A 20805-nucleotide genomic window follows, 5' to 3' on the forward strand; every position below is an offset into this window, starting at 1 on the left:
TATAAATTGAATCCTTGATCGGTTTAAGATCTCACATACCATATACATACTCTATACAAATCTAACATTATGCCTAGCTTCCTATAATTCCTTTTTTTTTTGTATCACATACTCATGTGCCAACTTTTCTTTTAACTTGTATCACATATGCATTGAATTTTTTTTAACAAAATAAAAGTAAACATAACATTATCAATGCACATAGATTTTTAATCTTTCTATTTTCACATGAGCAGGTACCCAAATTCCAAATAATTTATCAATTAAATGTCTTTCCTATCATCCCATATTCTCACAGTTTCCCCACACTTAGTGAATGCACAATCTCTATCTTAAGCTAACCAAGGATCCAATTTGGGATATTCAATTTGTTTTTCTGCTTAAGGCTAGTAATGTAGTTATAGGATAGAATAAATGGCAATTAAAAAGGCTCAAGGTGGCTAACAAGGGTGACTTAAAAAGGTAGGCTTATTTGGGATAAGTGAGCAATAACAAATAATGGCCTCAATCATATGCAAGTATGTAAGTACATTCTATATTGGACATATAGAGTGGAACAAAGTAAAGTCTGCAAGCATAGAGAAGAAAACTCACAAGAAAGAAAATATTTATGGTTAAACAATGTAACCATGTAATTAAGCTCAAAAACTCACGAGTTGTGTGTTCTTTGGCTCAAATACCATATACCAGTTATGTATATCATGCAAGTAGGAATTAAGAGTTTCCATTCAACTCAATGTGAATCTTTGAATGGCTCATATAAAAATAAGTATATTCTTTGAAAAATGTTGTCAATTTACCAACATTTATTGCTATATGTATATATACTAAGTGGATTGTTGTGATTATGAAAAACTAATAATTTCTAGTTTACTCCTTTATTTTCAATTAAACTAAACTCTCATATGTTGAAAGGGGTAAACTAAACTTAATAATCCATATGTTTCTATATCACAACTAATAAGCTAAGGGTGCGAATCAAGCTAAATATCTAAGATATATACAACCCAAAATACAAAATGTAATCAAGTGGAGACAAATACGAGTACAATAGAGTAGAAGTGTCCAAATAGCAAGAGAAAGGCAAAATAAGAAAAAAAAAGATGAAAAAGGGTCTGAAATAGTTCACCAAAAATATAATCAACGCCAGAGATGGCGACCTCCCCACACTTAAATAATAGCATCATCCTCGATACTCAATCAGGCCGGGTGTGAAGAGTCGGCACCTCCGGAGGGGTGTGCTGGTGCTGTCTCGATGGGCTCTGGCAGTAAAAGTGGCTGAGGCTCTGCCTGTATAGGTGCCTATGGGTCTACTAGCTGTGTCTGCTGAGGCTCCTCATGCTGGGGCTCTGCCTGCTGTGTCTCTGCCTACTGGGATCTTGCCTGCTCATCCTCTGTTTGTGCATCCTCCTCATGCTCATCCGCCTCCTCCTCAGATGGCTCCGATGGTGAGTCAGGCTCAGAGGGGATGTCAGTGTCGCCCGACCGGATCATCAACTTCAAATGCTCATAGCGTCGCTTGCTGCGACGCTCAGATCACTCATATCGCCGCTGGTTGCGGCACTCCATCTGGTGTAGGCACTCAAATAGGCGGTGCACAAGGTGGTAGATGGGCTGAGAAGCAGGTGAGGGTGTTGTGGATGTGGGTGGTACAGTAGGTGCTGAATGGGCAGCAGAAGATGTGGTTGCATCAGCGGAGGCAGTAAGAAAAGGAGGTTTGTAACCCAAAGCCTGGAACTTCCTGCCATGTGGGATGATCTTCTTGCACTCGGCGGCTGGTGGCTTTTCATCCGCAAGCTCCCAAGGTACCTCAGCTCGGCGGCCCAGCTGAGTAATCAGATAGGGGAAGGAAAGAGTACCTCGGACATGAACTCTGGCCATGTAGTACTGGATAATTCGTGGAAGGTACAGGTCATTGTCTTCCATTACGCACCATATAAGAGTAATCATGGCGGCTGACACCTCAGTCTCGTGAGTGCTCGGCATCACATAGTTACTTAGGATTTGTTGCCAGAGCCGAGCCTCATCATTCAGATAAATAATTTTGATACATTTTGGAGTTACTATTGACTTGCCCATCACCCATGGGACAGTAGGATCAATATCTATTGTGCACTTTACTGCGTCCCAATCAAAATGCATAAACCTCTTATCCTCCTCAGCCTGCTGGTAACCATCTGGTGTATCTGATTTAGGTTGAAAGTGGAGGATATCTTCAATTGCCTCCTCAGTGACTAAAATCTTCTTGTCTCTAAGCTGCACTGCATCCAGGATCGTCTTATGAAAGTTGCAATAGAATTCCCTTACCCAAGATGCATTAACTTCTGTCAAGTTCCTCTCTAGAAAGAACCAGCCTCTCTGTTTGATTTGTTCTGTGGTGTACTGCTGTAATTCAGCTGGAATTCGGAGGGTCTTTTCTAGGTATAAGTTCCTTGAAGTTGCAAAGACCGAAAACTTCAGTTCACAGTATCGGTTTGCAAACTTGACTTGGTCGGTTGCAGGCTCTAATTGATCAGCTTTTTCCTGCGGAGTAAAATTCTTCTCCCGCCAGGAATCATCATGTAGTATATCTAAAACAGTGGTAGATGAGTCTCCTCTTTTTCTTTTTCCTGTGCCTGCTTTAGCTTTTCCTTTCCCTTTTGGATCTGACATCCTGAAAAGTAGAGGTTCCAGGATACAATTTGTTAAACTAAAGCAGGAAAAACAGGAAGGCAAATAGTATTCAAGCAATAGAAGTATAGATGAGTAAAAGAGGAATTAAAATCAAAGCATGAAGTGAGTCAGATAGATGTAGAACTTTGTACTGGATGCAAGATAAAAGTCAAAGAATTCAATTAAAAATCACAATCCAAGAACTATGAGATGCAGAATGTTTGTTGGTCAGGGAACAACAATTATCATGCCTTGAAATGGGTTAAAAGTAGTTAGTGTGAACTAAGATAGAAGTTAGAAAGTCAATGAAGTTAAAAGTTAATAAGGGAAGTTAAAGTTAGTGGCATGGTACTGTGGTTCCGAGTTTAACGAAAGAAAAATGCACAAACTTGAAGAACAGTTGACTCATGTTCAAGCAGATAATGCAGATTATTGATAATAAAAGAAGTGCAAACATTAGGCCGATTATTATCAAGAGTGCCAAAGTCGATTCATGAGAGAAAGGTAAGGAAAACAGCTTTTTTATTTTAAAAAATTTGGGCAGCATTTCGGTAGTAAAAGTGATGTTCCTGGAAAATCAAATAGAATAATAATGCAAGCAGCATTACTTTGAAGCAAGATTAGCAGCTTATATGAATCCTAGAACAGGTAAGACCAAAAATAGCAAGGATATGCAATAAGCAAATTTAGCCAATCCAAAACAGCCATGAGTGAGTTAGCTAATCCGAAACAGCAATAATCAGGTATATGTAATCAGCCTGTCGTTAGCAAATTCAGGAAGCAAGCAAGAATTTAGAAAATAGATGCAATGTATTCAGCTTACTGAATCAGCGAGGATAAAGCAACTGTCAACAAGAATGCTAATGTATGTCCAATTATATAGGCATTGGTAACACTCATTTAAGATCCGATAAAACATAATAGGATTGAACAGTAATGGACGGCAGTGAATAGCAACATCAACAGTCTCTCAATAGTAAAAAGGCAGATAAATCAAACAGCATGTACGGAGCATTTATCAGACCTAGAATCCTCTAACCACATCCTAGCTACCTAACCACCTAGAATCCACTACAAACATACATATCTAACTAACCTAATTTGAATAGAGTAAAATAGGTAAGCTAACGAACTTGAACAGGAAAGAAATTGGAGTGCAGTGGAACCTGGAAAGGGGCGGAGGTAGGATTGGAAGCAAGAAGGGGAAAGGATTGAGCCGGAGGTCGCTGGCGGCACGGCGGCACGCGGTAGCGGCGGCGGAGGATGCAGTGGTTGTGTTGGAGTGGTAGTGGTGGGGGTGGGTGGCTGTAGGTGAGAGGGAGAAGAAGGAGGAGAAGGAGGGGTAAGGGGGGAACGGTGGGTTGGGGGTGGTGGGTTTTGAATGGGGGAGTGGAGGGAAGAGGGAGGGGTGAAGGGATAAGGGGGCTGTCTGACGCGAGAAAAGGTTTCTTGCAAGGGGTTAATCAAATTTAATCCACGCGTACGCGTGAGTTGAGCAAAAATTGGGTGACGCGAACGCGTCATGGACGCGAACGTGTAAATTGGAAAAATTTGAAATTGACGCGTGAGCGTGAGGCACGCGGGCGCGTCCTCTGAAATTGTTCTAAACGCACGAGTTCAGCGCCGTTTGGGCGCAACTCTCTGTTTGGCTTGAGGGGACAAATGATTTTAGGCTACGCGGGTGCGTCGCCCATGCTCATGTGTGATGTGCCAAAATGTAAGTGGCGCACAAAATTGTTATCCCTTGGCATCGCTCCAAAAACTTGGTGCACAATACCATGATTCACACGTCTCTTCACAACTTCGCACAGCTGACCAGCAAGTGCACTGGGTCGTCCAAGTAATACCTTACGTGAGTGAGGGTCGATCCCACGGAGATTGTTGGCTTGAAGCAAGCTATGGTCATCTTGTAAATCTCAGTCAGGCAGATTCAAATGATCATGGGATTTTGATAACTAAAAGATAAATAAAACATAAAATAAAATAGAGATACTTATGTAATTCATTGGAGGGAATTTTAGATAAGCGTATAGAGATGCTTCGTTCCTTCTAAATCTCTGCTTTCCTACTGCTTTCATCCAATCAGTTATACTCCTTTTCATGGCAAGCTGTATGTTGGGGGATCACCGTTGTCAATGGCTACCGTCTGTCCTCTCAGTGAAAATGGTCCAGCTATGGGTTACGTAGGGCTAATCATCTGTCGGTTCTCACTTGTGTTGGAATAGGATCCTGTGATCCTTTTGCATCTGTCACTACGCCCAACAGTCATGAGTTTGAAGCTCGTCACAGTCATCCCATCCCAGATCCTACTCGGAATACCACAGACAAGGTTTAGACTTTCCGGATATCAAGAATGCTGTCAATTGATTCTATCTTATACCACGAAGACTCTGATCTCAAGGAATTGAAGGCTCTGTTGTCAGGAGAGGCAATCAAACGCATGGACTAGAAATCCAAGAGATATTCATTCAAGCTTGTTTTCAAGTAGAACGGAAGTAGTTGTCAGGCACGCGTTCATAAGTTGAGAATCGTGATGAGTGTCACATAATCATCACATTCATCATGTTCTTGTGTGCGAATGAATATCTTAGAACAAGAATAAGCTTGAATTGAATAGAAAACAGTAGTAATTGCATTAATACTCGAGGAACAGCAGAGCTCCACACCTTAATCTATGGTGTGTAGAAACTCCACCGTTGAAAATACATAAGTGATAATGGTGTTCATTGGCTTCGGCTCCAGAGGGGGAACCAGAATGACCAAGACTTCGAATACAATAGTAAAAAGTCCTATTTATACTAAAACTAGTTACTAGGGTTTACAGAGATAAGTAAATAATGCAGAAATCTACTTCCGGGGCCCACTTGGTGTGTGCTTGGGCTGAGAATTGAAGCTTTCACGTGTAAAGACGTTTCTTGGAGTTAAACGCCAGCTCTGGTGCCAGTTTGGGCGTTTAACTCTTGCTTTTATGCCAGTTCTGGCGTTTAACGCCAGATTAGGATAGAAAATGGGCGTTTAAAAGCCAGTTTGCGCTATCAAAACTCGGGCAAAGTATGGACTATTATATATTGCTGGAAATCCCAAGATGTCTACTTTCCAACGCAATTAAGAGAGCACCAATTGGGATTCTGTAGCTCCAGAAAATCCATTTCGAGTTCAGAGAGGTCAGAATCCAACAGCATCTGCAATTCTTTTTCAGCCTCTGAATCAGATTTTTGCTCAGGTCCCTTAATTTCAGTCAGAAAATACCTGAAATCACAGAAAAACACACAAACTCATAGTAAAGTCCAGAAATGTGATTTTTGCTTAAAAACTAATAAAAATATACTAAAAAGTAGCTAGATCCTACTAAAAACTACCTAAAAATAATGCCAAAAAGCGTATAAATTATCTGCTCATCACAAGACCAAACTTAAATTATTGCTTGTCCCCAAGCAACTGAAAATCAATTAGGATAAAAAGAAGAGAATATACTATAAATTCTAAAATATCAATGAAACTTAGCTCCAATTAGATGAGTGGGACTAGTAGCTTTTTGCTTCTGAACAGTTTGGCATCTCACTTTATCCTTTGAAGTTTAGAATGATTGGCATCCATAGGAACTCAGAATTCAGATAGTGTTATTGATTCTCTTAGTTTTGTGTGTTGATTCTTGAACACAGCTACTTTATGAGTCTTGGTCGTGGCCCTAAGCACTTTGTTTTTCAGTATTACCACCGGATACATAAATGCCACAGACACATGACTGGGTGAACCTTTTCAGATTGTGACTCAGCTTTGCTAAAGTCCCCAGTTAGAGGTGTCCAGAGCTCTTAAGCACACTCTTTTTACTTTGGATCACGACTTTAACCACTCAGTCTCAAGCTTTTTACTTGGACCTTCATGACACAAGCACATGGTTAGGGACAACTTGGTTTAGCCGCTTAGGCCAGGATTTTATTCTTTTGGGCCCTCCTATCCATTAATGCTGAAAGCCTTGGATCCTTTTTACCCTTGCCTTTTGGTTTAAAGGGTTATTGGCTTTTTCTGCTTGCCTTTTTTTTTCTTTTTTTCTTTTAATTTTTGCCACTTTTTTTTTGCAACCTTAGTTCATTTCACTGCTTTTTCTTACTTTAAGAATCAATTTTGTGATTTTTCAGATCATCAATAACATTTCTCTTTTTCATCATTCTTTCAAGAGCCAACAATTTTAACATTCATAAACTTCACTATGAAAAATATGCACTGTTCAAGCATTCATTCAAAAAACAAAAAGTATTGCCACCACATCAATATAATTAAACTAATTTCAAGATAAATTTCGAACTCATGTACTTCTTGTTCTTTTGTAATTAGAAACATTTTTTATTTAAGAGAGGTGAAGGATTCATGGAGTTATTCATAGCTTTAAGACATAGACACTAGACACTAATGATCATGTAGTAGAGACACAAAACATAGTCAAACATAAAGCTCAAAAATTGAAAACAAAAAAACAAATAGACAAGGAGATTAAGGAACGGGTCCACCTTAGTGAGGGTGGCGTCCTCTTCCTCTTGAAGAACCAATGGTGCTCTTGAGCTCCTCTATGTCTCTTCCTTGCCTTTGTTGCTCCCCCCTCATGGCTCTTTGGTCTTCTCTAATTTCATGGAGAATGATGGAGTGCTCTTGGTGCTCCACCCTTAGTTGATCCATGTTGTAACTCAAGCCTTCCAAGGAGGTGTTGAGTTGCTCCCAATAGTTGTGTGGAGGAAAATGCATCCCTTGAGGCATCTCAGGGATTTCTTGATGAGGGACTTCCTCATACTCTTGTTGAGGTCCATGAGTGGGCTCTCTTGTTTGCTCCATCCTCTTTTTAGTGATGGGCTTGTCCTCTTCAATGAGGATGTCTCCCTCTATGACAATCCCAGCCGAATTGCATATGTGACAAATGAGATGAGAGAAGGCTAACCTTGCCAAAGTGGAGGACTTGTCTGCCACCTTGTAGAGTTCTAGAGGTATGATCTCATGAACCTCCACTTCCTCTTCAATCATGATGCTATGGATCATGATGGCCCGATCCACAGTTACTTCGGATCGGTTGCTAGTAGGAATGATAGAGCATTGGATGAACTCCAACCATCCTCTAGCAACAGGCTTAAGGTCCGGTCTTCTCAATTGAACCGACTTGCCTCTTGAGTTTCTTTTCCATTGAGCTCCTCTCAACTTGGTCCAACCTTTGATCAAAGTTGACCCTTCTAGTATAGGGGCGTGCCTTTTCTTGCATCATTGGCAAGTCGAACGCCAACCTTACATTTTCCGGACTGAAATCTAAGTATTTCCCCCGAACCATTGTAAGCCAATTCTTTGGGTTCGGGTTCATACTTTGATCATGGTTCCTAGTGATCCACGCATTGGCATAGAACTCTTGAACCATTAAGATTCTGACTTGTTGAATGGGGTTGGTGAGAACTTCCCAACCTTTTCTTCGAATCTCATGTCGGATCTCCGGATACTCATTCCTTTTGAGCATGAAAGGAAACTCTGGAATCATCTTCTTCTTGGCCACAACTTCATAGAAGTGGTCTTGATGGACCTTTGAGATGAATCTCTCCATCTCTCATGACTCGGAGGTGGAAGCTTTTGCCTTCCCTTTCCTCTTTCTAGAGGTTTTTCCGGCCTTAGGTGCCTTAAATGGTTATAGAAAAACAAAAAGCAACGCTTTTACCACACCAAACTTAAAAGGTTTGCTCGTCCTCGATCAAAAGAAGAAAGAAAGAAGGGGAAGAAGAAGAAAATAGAGGAGATGGAGGGAGAGAGTGAATTCGGCCAAGGGTTTATAAGGTGTTTGTGATGTGTGAAATTGAAGGAGGGATGAGGGGTTTATATAGGAGTGGGGGGAGGGTAGGTTCGTGTATTTGGGGTTGGGTTTGGGAGGGAAAGGATTTTGAATTTGGAGGTAGGTGGGGTTTTTGGGGAAGAGATATGTAGGTGATTGGTGAAGGGTATTTGGGGACGAGTGTTATGAAAAGGTGTGAGGGAGAGAGAGAATGAGTTGAGGTTGGTGGGGATCCTGTGGGGTCCACAGATCCTGAGGGGTCAAGGACTTCTCATCCCTGCTCCATTTAGGCGTGCAAAACGCCCTTAGAGTGCAATTCTGGCGTTAAACGCCAGGTTGCTGCCTGTTTCTGGCGTTTAACGCCAGCTTTTCTTCCCTTTCTGGCGTTTAACGCCAGTCCTTCTTCCTTTTCTGGCATTTAATGCCAGCTTGTTGTCCTGTTCTGGCGTTAAACGCCAGTCTGGTGCCCATTTCTGGTGTTAAACGCCCAGAATGGTGCCATATTGGGCGTTTAACGCCCATTCTGCTACTCTTACTGGCGTTTAAACGCCAGTAAGTTCATCCTCCAGGGTGTGCTGTTTTTAATGCTATTTTTGATTTTGCTTTAATTTTTTGCAGTTATTTTTGTGACTCCATGATGAGCGGATATTTTATACGCTTTTTGGGGTTAATTTCATATAGTTTTTAGTGTATTTTAGTTAGTTTTTAGTTTATTTTTAGTAGTTTCTAGGCAAAATTCATATTTCTGGACTTTACTATGAGTTTATGTGTTTTTCTGTGATTTCAGGTATTTTCTGGCTGAAATTGAGGGAGCTGAGCAAAAATCCGATTCAGGCTGAAAAAGGACTGCTGATGCTGTTGGATTCTGACCTCCCTACACTCAAAGTGGATTTTCTGGAGCTACAAAATTCCAAATGGCGCGCTTCCAATTGCGTTGGAAAGTAGAAATCCAGGGCTTTCCAGCAATATATAATAGTCTATACTTTGCTCAAGGATAGATGACATAAACTGGCGTTCAACGCCAGTTCCATGCTGCTGTCTGGCGTCCAGCGCCAGAAACAAGTTACAAAGTGGAGTTCAACGCCAGAAAAGGATCCAAAGCTGGCGTTGAACGCCCAAAACAGCCCTATGCACGTGATTAGCTTAAGTCTCAGCCCCAGCACACACCAAGTGGGCCCTATAAGTAGATTTCTGCACCATCTATCATAGTTTACTCATTTCTGTAAACCTAGGTTACTAGTTTAGTATTTAAACAACTTTTAGAGATTTATTTTGTATCTCATGATATTTTAGATCTGAACTTTGTACCTTTTGACAGCATGAGTCTCTAAACTCCATTGTTGGGGGTGAGGAGCTCTGCTGTGCTTCGATGAATTAACGCAAGTATTTCTGTTTTCTATTCAATCACGCTTGTTCCTATCTAAGATGTTCATTTGTGCCTTATTATGATGAATGTGATGATCCATGACACTCATCACCATTCTCAACCTATGAACGAGTGCCTGACAACCACCTCCGTTCTACATTAGATCGAATGAGTATCTCTTAGATTCCTTAATCGGAATCTCCGTGGTATAAGCTAGAATTCATTGGCAGCATCCTTGAGAATCCAGAAAGTCTAAACCTTGTCTGTGGTATTCCTAGTAGGATTCTGGGATTGGATGACTGTGACGAGCTTCAAACTCGCGAGTGCTGGGCGTAGTGACAGACGCAAAAGGATAGCGAATCCTATTCCGGTATGATCGAGAACCTACAGATGATTAGCCGTGCGGTGACAGCGCACCTGGACCATTTTCACTGAAAGGAAGGATGGTAGCCATTGACAACGGTGATCCTCCAACACATAGCTTGCCATAGGAGGGACGTGCGTGCGTGAAGAAGAAGATAGGGAGAAAGCAGAGATTCAAAAGGCAAAACATCTCCAAAACTCCAACATGTTCTCATTTACTGCATAACAAGTAACCTTTAATTCATGCTCTCTTGTTCATTTGCAAATCAATTTGATAAGTGAATTATTTTATTATTTTCCTGACTAAGAGTTACAAGATAACCATAGATTGCTTCAAGCCAACAATCTCCGTGGGATCGACCCTTACTCACGTAAGGTATTACTTGGACGACCCAGTGCACTTGCTGGTTAGTGGTACGAGTTGTAAAAAGTGTGATTTACAATTCGTGCACCACTCCACATGATCATCAACCTAAAGAAAACATAAAATAACATAGATAAATAAAATTGGGTTGCCTCCCAATAAGTGCTTCTTTAATGTCAATAGCTTGACAGTGAGCTCTCATGGAGCTTCACAGATATTCAGAGCATGGTTGGGGCCTCCCAACACCAAACTTATAGTTTGAATGTGGGGGCTTGGTTTGACTCTATATTGAGAGAAGCTTTTCATGCTTCATCTCCATGGCTACAGAGGGAGATCTTTGAGCTTTAAACACAAGGTAGTCCTCATTCAATTGAAGGACTAACTTTCCTCTGTCCACATCAATCACAGTTTTTGCTGTGGCTAGGAAGGGTCTTCCAAGGATGATGGATTCATCCTTATCCTTCCCAGTGTCTAGGATTATGAATTCAACAGGGATGTAAAGGCCTTCAACCTTCACTAAAACATCCTCTACAAGTCCATAAGCCTGTTTCATGGATTTGTTTGCCATCTCTAGTGAGATTCTTGTAGATTGTACCTCAAAGATACCCAGTTTCTCCATTACAGAGAGTGGCATGAGGTTTATGTCTGACCCCAGGTCACACAGAGCCTTCTCAAAGGTCATGGTGCCTATGGTACAGGGTATTAAGAATTTTCCGGGATCCGATTTCTTCTGAGGTAATGTCTGCCTAACCAAGGCATTCAGTTCATTGGTGAGCAAGGGGGGTTCATCCTCCCAAGTCTCATTACCAAATAACTTGGCATTCAGCTTCATGATTGTTCCAAGGTACTTAGCAACTTGCTCTTCAGTAATATCTTCATCCTCTTCATAGGAAGAATACTCATCAGAGCTCATGAATGACAGAAGAAAGTTCAATAGAATCTCTATGGTCTCTGTATGAGCCTCAGATTCCTTTGATTCCTCAAAGAGGAACTCCCTATTGGTCAGTGAACGTCCTATGAGGTCTTCCTCACTGGGAATCACTGGCCTTTCACTCTCTCCAGGTTCGGCCATGATGGTCATAGTTATGGCCTTGCACTCTCTCTTGGGATTCTCTTCTATATTGCTTGGGAGAGTACTAGGAGGAGTTTTAGTAATTTTCTTACTCAGCTGACCCACGTGTGCCTCCAGATTCCTGATAGAGGACCGTGCCTCATTGATGAAACTGAGAGTGGTCTTGGATAGATCAGAGACTATGGTTGCTAAGCTAGAGAGGCTCTGCTCAGAATTCTCTATCTATTGCTGAGAAGATGATGGAAAAGGCTTGCTATTGCTAAACCTATTTCTTCCACTGTTGTTACTATTGAAGCCTTGTTGAGGCTTCTGTTGATCCTTCCATGAGAGATTTGGATGATTTTTCCATGAAGGATTATAGGTGTTTCCATAGGGTTCTCCCATGTAATTCAACTCTTCCATTGCTAGGTTCTCAGGATTATAAGCTTCTTCTTCAGAAGATGCTTCTTTAGTACTGTTGGATGCAGCTTGCAATCCATTCAGACTTTGAGAAATCATATTGACTTGCTGAGTCAATATTTTGTTCTGAGCCAATATGGCATTCAGAGCATCAATTTCAAGAACTCCCTTCTTCTGAGGCGTCCCATTATTCACAGGATTCCTCTCAGAGGTGTACATGAACTGGTTATTTGTAACCATTTCAATGAGTTCCTAAGCTTCTGCAGGCGTCTTCTTCAGATGAAGAGATCCTCCAGTAGAGCTGTCCAATGACATCTTGGACAGTTCAGACAGACCATCATAAAATATGCATATGATGCTCCATTCTAAAAGCATGTCAGAAGGACACCTTCTGATCAATTGCTTGTATCTTTCCCAAGCTTTATAGAGGGATTCACCTTCCTTCTCTCTGAAGGTTTGGACTTCCACTCTAAGCTTGCTCATCTTTTGAGGTGGAAAGAATTTGGCCAGAAAAGCACTGACCAGCTTTTCCCAAGAGTTCAAGCTTTCCTTAGGTTGTGAGTCCATCCATGTCCTAGCTCTGTCTCTTACAGCAAAGGGAAAAAGCAGTAGTCTGTAGACCTCGGGATCAACTCCATTGGTCTTAACAGTGTCACAGATTTGCAAGAATTCAGCCAAGAACTGATAAGGATCTTCCAATGGAAGTCCATGAAACTTACAATTCTGTTGCATCAGAGAAACTAATTGAGGCTTAAGCTCAAAATTATTTGCTCCAATGGCAGGAATAGAGATGCTTCTCCCATAGAAGTCAGGAGTTGGTGCAGTAAAGTCACCAAGTACCTTCCTTGCATTGTTGTTGTTGGGTTCGGCTGCCATGTCCTTCTCCTTTTCGAGAATTTCAGTTAGGTTCTCTTCAGAGTATTGTGCTTTAGCTGCTCTTAGCTTCCTCTTCAGAGTCCTTTCAGGTTCAGGATCAGCTTCAACAAGTATGCCTTTATCTTTGTTCCTGCTCATATAAGAGAGAAGAAAACAAAGAAAGTATGGAATCCTCTATGTCAAAGTATAGAGATTCCCTGAGGTGTTAGAGGAAAATAAGAATGGAAGGATGAGGTAGATAGAGGAGAATTTGAACATATAAAGAGGGGAGAGGGTTCGAATTGCTAGTAGAGGAGAAGTGTTAGTGATTAAATAGAAAGAGATAAGAGGGGGAAAATTTTTGAAAATTTTTAAATAAAAAGATAAAAATTTAAAAAGAATTTTGAAAAAGTGGTTGATGGTTTTCGAAAATTAAAAGTGAAAAACTAGTTAGTTGGTTTTGAAAAAGATAAAAAATAATAAATTTGAAAAGATAAGAAGTTAGAAAGAGATTTTGAAATTAGAATTTTAAAAAGATGTGCTTTGAAAAATATATGATTTAAAAAGATATGATTGAAAAACAATTTAAAGAGATTTGATTTTTAAAATTGATGACTTAACTAGCAAGGAATTTAAAAGATATGATTCTAAAATTTAAATATTGAATCTTTCTTAACAAGAAAGTAACAAACTTGAGAATTTTTTTTTGAATAAAAACTTTAATTGTTAGCAAGATTTTTGAAAATAGTGAAATAAAAATGAAAAAGATTTGATTTTTGAAAAAGTTATGATTGAAAAGATTTGAATTGAAAACAAAATCTCCTCTCCTGTGCCATCTTGGCGTTAAACGCCCAGAATGGTATCCATTTCTGGCGTTTAACGCCCAGCCAGGTACCCTGGCTAGCGCTTAAATGCCAAATTTCCTTCCTCACTGGGCGTTTTGAACGCCCAGCTTTTTCTCTGTAATTCCTCTGCTGAATGTTCTGAATCTTCAATTCCTTGGATTATTGACTTGAAAAGATATATTTTTGAATTTTTGAATTTTTAATGATGAGAGAGACAAACAACAAAATGAATTAAAACATAAGAATGCAAGATCAAAAACAAATAATGCATGCAAGGACACTTTGAATGTCAAGATGAACACCAAGAACACTTTGAAGATCATGATGAACATCAAGAACATATTTTTGAAAATTTTTAAGGAAAGAAAGACATGCAAGACACCAAACTTAGGACTTTTGAATGTTCAGATACTATGATTTTGAAAATGCATATGAAAAACAACATAAAACACTAAACAAGAGAATTCAAAGATCAGAACAAGGAAAATCATCAAGAACAACTTGAAGATCAATGAAGAACACAATGCATATGTTCTCGAAAAATGTAAGAAAAATAAAAACATGCAATTGACACCAAACTTAAAATTTGACTCTAGACTCAAACAAGAAACACAAAATTTTTTGTTTTTTTGGTTTTAAAAAAAACTTTTGTATTTTTCGAAAGTATTTTGGAAAAAGAAAAATAAGGAATTCAAAATTCTTAATGAGAATTCCAGGAATCATGCAATGTTAGTCTAAAGCTCCGGTCCAGGAATTAGACATGGCTTACTAGCCAGCCAAGCTTTAAGTGAAAGCTTCGGTCCAAAACACTAGACATGGCCAATGGCCAGCCAAGCTTTAGCAGAACATTGTATACAATAGCTATGTGTGTAACAACCAAATTGATGGGAATCAACTAACACGCTTTTGCATTGATAAGTGGAAGCCTCAGTCCAAAAGAATTAAACATCGCTTCACAGCCAGCCAGGCTTCAACATATCATCATGAAACTCTAGAATTCATTCTTAAAAATTCTGAAGAATAAAATAAAAATTTTTTTATATTGTTTTTATTTTTTTGAAAATAAAGAAAAATAAAATAAAATAAAATAAAATAAAATAACCCAATCTAAGCAACAAGATGAACCGTCAGTTGTCCAAACTCGAACAATCCCCGGAAACGGCGCCAAAAATTTGGTGCACAAAATTGTTATCCCTTGGCATGGCTGACATGGCGGAAATTGGCGGATTAAGAAATTAATATAAGAGATACGTTGCAAGTACAGTTCTCAATCAACAAAAATCCGCTTATCAATTTAGAAGGATTGTCACAAAATTAGAATTAAAATACTAGGAGTATGAATCCCAGGTCGTCTCCCAACGAGTTGCAGAAAGATGTGCTATTTTATTAATCAGATATTTTCCAAAAGGGTTTGAGTTTGATAGACAGGAAATTAAATTAGAGAATTTATATAATTTAAATAAAAACCTTGACCGGGAGTAGATTAGTCGGAAGTCATGTCCTTGTTGGAGTTCTCCCAAGATTAATTGATAATTGAAGGTTGTTCTGCTCAGTTATCCTTTACCAGATAAAGGAAAGTCAAGCAAGTTGGAAGTCAGTTTCTATTCACAAGTTCCAATCCTCTCCCTTGGGAAGGACTAGTGTCAGTGACTAGAGGGCGACCCAATGATAAACCCAATTATAATTTTACTCTTGAGCATTCCAACTCAAGGTTCTCCTTTCAACCAACTCCCAATCAAGTTATGGGACTACTCGCTCATTATGATTGTAAACTTCACAAAATAAGAAATGAAAATAAAGGAAGACATGATAAATAATAATCAAAAAGGTCAATTAAAAATGAAAATAGTTCTTGTATTAATAAACTCTAAAAATAATCCAATAGTAATTCTGAACAAATTAAAGATATGAAAGAGTAAGTGACAAGTAAGGAAACAAACTAGAATGATGAAGTCTTGGCGGAGGTAATAACTCTTCTCAATATCCCAATCCAAAAAGAAATAAAAACAAAATCCTACGAACTATGAATGTGTAGAGAGAAAACCTAGAGGAGGAGTAAATTCAGATCTAAAAACTAAAATTATGCGGAATGAATTGTCTCCCTAGTCCCTGCATGTTCCCTGGCTCTAATATGCTTTTCTGGACCGAAAACTGGGTCAAAACATGGCCCAAAATCGCCCCCAGTGAATTCTGCAGATTCTGCAGATCGCGCACGTCACACGAACCCGTCATCCACGCGTTCACGTCATCCAGCGTTTTGCCTTGCCACGCGTCCGCGTCGTCCACGCATTCGTGTCACTTGTGCAGTTTCCAATCCATGCATTCACATCAAGCACGCGAGCGTGTCACTGCAATTTCCTCTATTTCGCGCGGTCGCGTGAGCCATGCGCCCGCATCACTTCTCGCTGGTCATCTCCTCAATTTCTTGTGTTCCCTCCATTTTTGCCAGCCTCCTCTCCAATTTCCAAGTCATTCATGCCCTATAAAGCTTGAAACACTCAACACACGGATCACGGCATTGAATGGAATAAAGGAGAATTAAAATACATAATTAAAAGTCTCTAGGAAGCAAGTTTTCAACCATGGAGTAATTTTTTGAAGGAGTTGTAAATACATGCTAATCATATGAATAAGTGGGTAAAGATTTGATAAAACCACACAATTAAACATAATATAGACCATAAAATAATGGTTTATCATCCTCCCCACACTTAAACATTAGCATGTCCTCATGCTTAATTGAAGGAGATAAAATAAATGAGTAGGAACATGTAAAACTCATGCAATGCAGTGCAGCCTATACATATGAATGCAACTATATGATTATTGTCTACTTGGTTAAAAGTAAGTAAGCTCTTCAAGACAATCACAAATCAAATTCCACTAATTCAATTCTTATACAGTAAGAATAGATAAAAATGCAAGAAGGTAGCTCATGAAAGCAGGGAACATAGAATTTAAGCATTGAACCCTCACTGATGATGTATGTACATTCTAGTCTCTCAAGTATATAGGGTACTCACTCTATCCTTCTCTAATCATGCTTTCTAATTTTTGTTCTTCACCTAACCAATCAACAACATTTAATGCACCAATACAAACATCATGAGGTCTTTTCAAGGTTGTAATGGGGCTAAGGTAAAGGTAAGGATATATATGGCTAAGTGAGCTTATAAATTGAATCTTTAATTAACCTAAGCTTTTACCTAACACATATATATTCTATATAACTTTAAATTTCATACCTAGCTACCCAAAATTTCTCTCTCACATTCCATACTCATGTATCAACTTTTATTTTAATTTTATCATATATGCATTGATCCTTGAATTTTAACTTAGCATTGGGGTAATTTTGTCCCCTTATTTATTTATTGAATTTTTTTTGGATTTTTTTTAACATGAAAATAAACATAGCTTATCAATGCACATAGAATTTTCAATTTTTATAGTTTCATATGAGTAGGTACCCAAATTCCCATTATATTATCATGACACATTCCCTTATTATCTTTTGTTCCCACAATCTTCCCATACTCAATTAACACACAATTCTATCTTAAGCTAACCAAAGATTCAATTGGGATATATAATTGTTTTTCTGCTTAAGGCTAGTGATGTGGTAAAATACAGAACAAATGGGATTTAAAGGCTCAAAGTGGCTAAGAAAGGTAACTTAAGGGGTAGGCTTAATTTGGATAAGTGAGCTAAACAAATAATGGCCTCAATCATATATAAGCATATAAATATATTAAACATTGGACATATAGGATGAAACAAAATATAGATTACAAGCATAGAGAAGTAAACACACAAGAATAAAATATTGATGGTTAAATAATGTAACCATGTAACTAAGCTCAAATCTTACGGGTTGTGTGTTCTTAGCCTTTTAAACTATGATCCAAATATAACTTCAAGCAAATTTAACATAAAAGTTTTGATTAAAATTAGTGAAATTTTGTTCTAAAAATAGGGTCTTAGAAGAAACTTATTATCTTTCCAATCAAGTAGAACATGCATGCAACTAACCTATTACTATGCAATCTATCACATTCTAAAACAAAAAAAATTGAAAAACTAACTAAATATCCTATTTTATTGATGTTAAGGAAGAGAAATTACCTCCGGAAGTCAGGTACTGACCGACCTCCCCACACTTAAGGCTTTGCACCGTCCTCGGTGCCATCTGTCAGGGACAAAGGTGGGCTGGTAGCAGTATCTTCACAGTCGGGACCGTCATGGCTCCCTGTGCTGGTAAATAAAGTGGAGTCCGGGGTGTTTGGGTCTCTGTATTTTCCCATAAGTAGCTCCTTGAGGTATGTGAATCGGCACTTGTTACGGCGCTCTCTTAGCTTTGCTTTGTGTTCCGGCCGATCCAACCTCTCAAGTATCTGATGGAGTAGTTGGTTTGTAGTAGGTGCTTGTGGTGTTGAAGGTGAAATATCTTCAGCCGGTTCAGTAGGTTGGCTTGTAGTGGCTGCTGGAGGTCTGATATATTTCCCGTTAGGGACGTATTGATCATCCCGTGGGAGCATGGCTTTGGTGTCCCCAGCTCTATAGGAGACTCTGGCTGTTGAGACAAGATCTGAGACCAAGGCGGGAAAAGGTAAGTTGCCCGCAATTTGTACGTGTCCCATTGCATTCCGGATGTGTCTTGGTAAGTTTAGAGGCTGGTCTGTAAGGATGCACCATAGTAAAACAGCCATGTCTGCAGTGAAGGAGGACTCGTGAATGCTTGGAAAGACGTAATGGGACATAATCTGTGCCCATACGCGAGCCTCCAAAGTAAGTGCGGAAGCCGATATTTCCTTAGGACGGGAACGATGATATCCATAAATCCATCTGCTGCTAGGTAGTGCGATAATTCTGAGAACAGCGTCCCAGTCAAATTGGTACGTCTGGCGCTTGAGGGAGGCTTCTTGAAATGCGTCCAGTCCTTCTGGAGTAGGGAAAAGATCTAAAGCTCGTTGAATGGCCTTTTCTGTAATGGGAATTTACTTCTGACGGACATAGACAGACTGCAGGGTTGGCATGTGGAAATTAGAGTCGAACTCGACTACCCAGGAAAGATTAACCTGCCGTGGCTGTCTCTGTAGGAAACCCCATTGTCTTCGTTCAATTTGCGGCTCAAGAAATTCAGCAATATGGGTCATGAGGATAAGAAGGTATTCGTTGTTGTAACTCCTTTCTGCCAGGATGGGGAACATCTGCTCACAGTAGCGGTTGGTAAATCGCGCAGTGTCCTTTGCTGGGAAGGCTTTCTCTTTTTCATCAACCTTTATAATCCTCTTAATTCTTTTTGTTGAGGGCTTAACTGCAGTTGAAGATTGCTCTGCCACTAATGCTCTTTTTGTTCCTCTCCTCGCTGTTGATTTGGGAGTCGCTTTCTCCTTGCCTTTCTTGGTGGCCATCCTGAAAGAAAGAAAAGTGAAAGTATGTTAAAATGTCAAGGGTTAGGACAAGGAAGAGAACGGGAAAGGTGGTAATCAATGCACATTAAAAGATGAATGATGTTAACAGATGGTCATGACTACATGTGAAAAATCATCAATAGAAATATAGCAAGTGCATATGATGACAATTAAATGCAAGGTGTTTATTGGCATGCAGGCAAATGCATGAGTAGCATAGATCAAGCATTCAATGTCCAAGTTATATTACAAAGCCTTTCAAACTAATAACCTGGTTGTAATAACAATTATATTTAAATAATATAATATAAAAAGGGTTTTGTGAAAAGCAAGCATTTAGAGTAGTAGAATAAAAGATATCGAAAAACAGTGCATAATACCATACGGGCGTTTCCACAAACACATAGCATGCATGGTAAATAAGCTATTGAAAATATTGAATTGAACATGCAAGCAACCCTATAAAATTAATATATAATTGCCAAACAGTTCCATAACAATCCACAAGCAAATCATAAGGAATAATAATGACCCTAATAAATTTCCAACACCAATTAAAAGAAAAAAAAAGAAAAAGAAAATATGGATAATGAAAGTGAAAAGAAAAAGAAAAGAAGAAGACAACATAAAAATAAGAAGAAGAATAGAAAAGTAAGGAGGGAAGAAGAAAAGAAAAACCTTGATAATGGTGGTGAGAGAGAGAGAGAGAGAGAGTAGAAAGTGAGAAAGAAGGAAGAAGGAAGAAGGAAGGGGAAGAAATAAGAAGGAAAAAGAAAAAGTAGGATTTGGGGAAGAGAAAGGTAAGATATTTTGGCAGATATGGATATGTTGTGCGGCGCTAGCGACGCGGACGCATGGAGTACGCGTTCGCGTGAATGGCGCTTCGATGAAATGACACGGACGCGTGACTCGTTCTGTGCTACTGGCGCGAGGGCAGCCTCGCGCTCGCACAACTCTCTGTTCGAAACTCATTGTTGCCAAATTTCAGGGTGACGCGTTCGCGTGGTGGACGCGATCGCGTGATTAGCTAAGATTGGAATATGATGCGGACGCGTGGGGCACGCGTTCGCGTGGTAGGGCTTGTGCGTCTAGCACCATTCCAGCCCCATTCCATCACAACTTGCTGCCGTGCACCCTTTCTTACGTCGATTTTCAGGGCACGCGTTCGCGTGCTTGACGCAGACGCCTGGAAGGCATTTTTCCCACATGACGCGGACGCGTCAGTGACGCGGTCGCGTGGGGCAATTTGTGCCAAAGGCACGCCTCCAGCCACGCTCTCGCGTGACTCTCTGTTCGATTTCTTTTTCTTCCTGACGCACATATGACGCAGACGCGTCGGCAACGCTGTCGCGTCGCGTGCCATTTTTTTTATATATGTAATATGCAAATGCAGATGCAAACTATAGGCACTAGTACTAAGAAGAGTTATTGAGAAAGGAAATAAAGAGATAAAAGAAAGAAACGATCATACCATGGTGGGTTGTCTCCCACCCAACACTTTGCTTTAACGTCCTTAAGTTGGACGCTCCACTAGCTCAGTCTTCTGCTGTTGGTGGATCTTCCAAGAGGAGGATCTCTAGCTCTTTGTTTTTCGTCGCCTTCTCACCATGATATAGGTTTAAGCGATGTCCATTAACTTTGATGAATTCAGAGCTGGAAGGATGACTTAGGTGGAAAA

General features: G+C 39.7%; 1 pseudogene; it reads right to left on the reverse strand.

Moving 5' to 3' along the window:
• Positions 1-1536: 1536 nt before the first annotated feature.
• Positions 1537-19127, reverse strand: LOC148578455 (uncharacterized; annotated as a pseudogene).
• Between the last annotated feature and the right edge of the window lie 1678 nt (positions 19128-20805).

Source organism: Arachis ipaensis, chromosome B1, assembly GCF_059453495.1.
Source record: "Arachis ipaensis isolate K30076 ecotype BB chromosome B1, ASM5945349v1, whole genome shotgun sequence".
Lineage (NCBI taxonomy): Eukaryota > Viridiplantae > Streptophyta > Magnoliopsida > Fabales > Fabaceae > Arachis > Arachis ipaensis.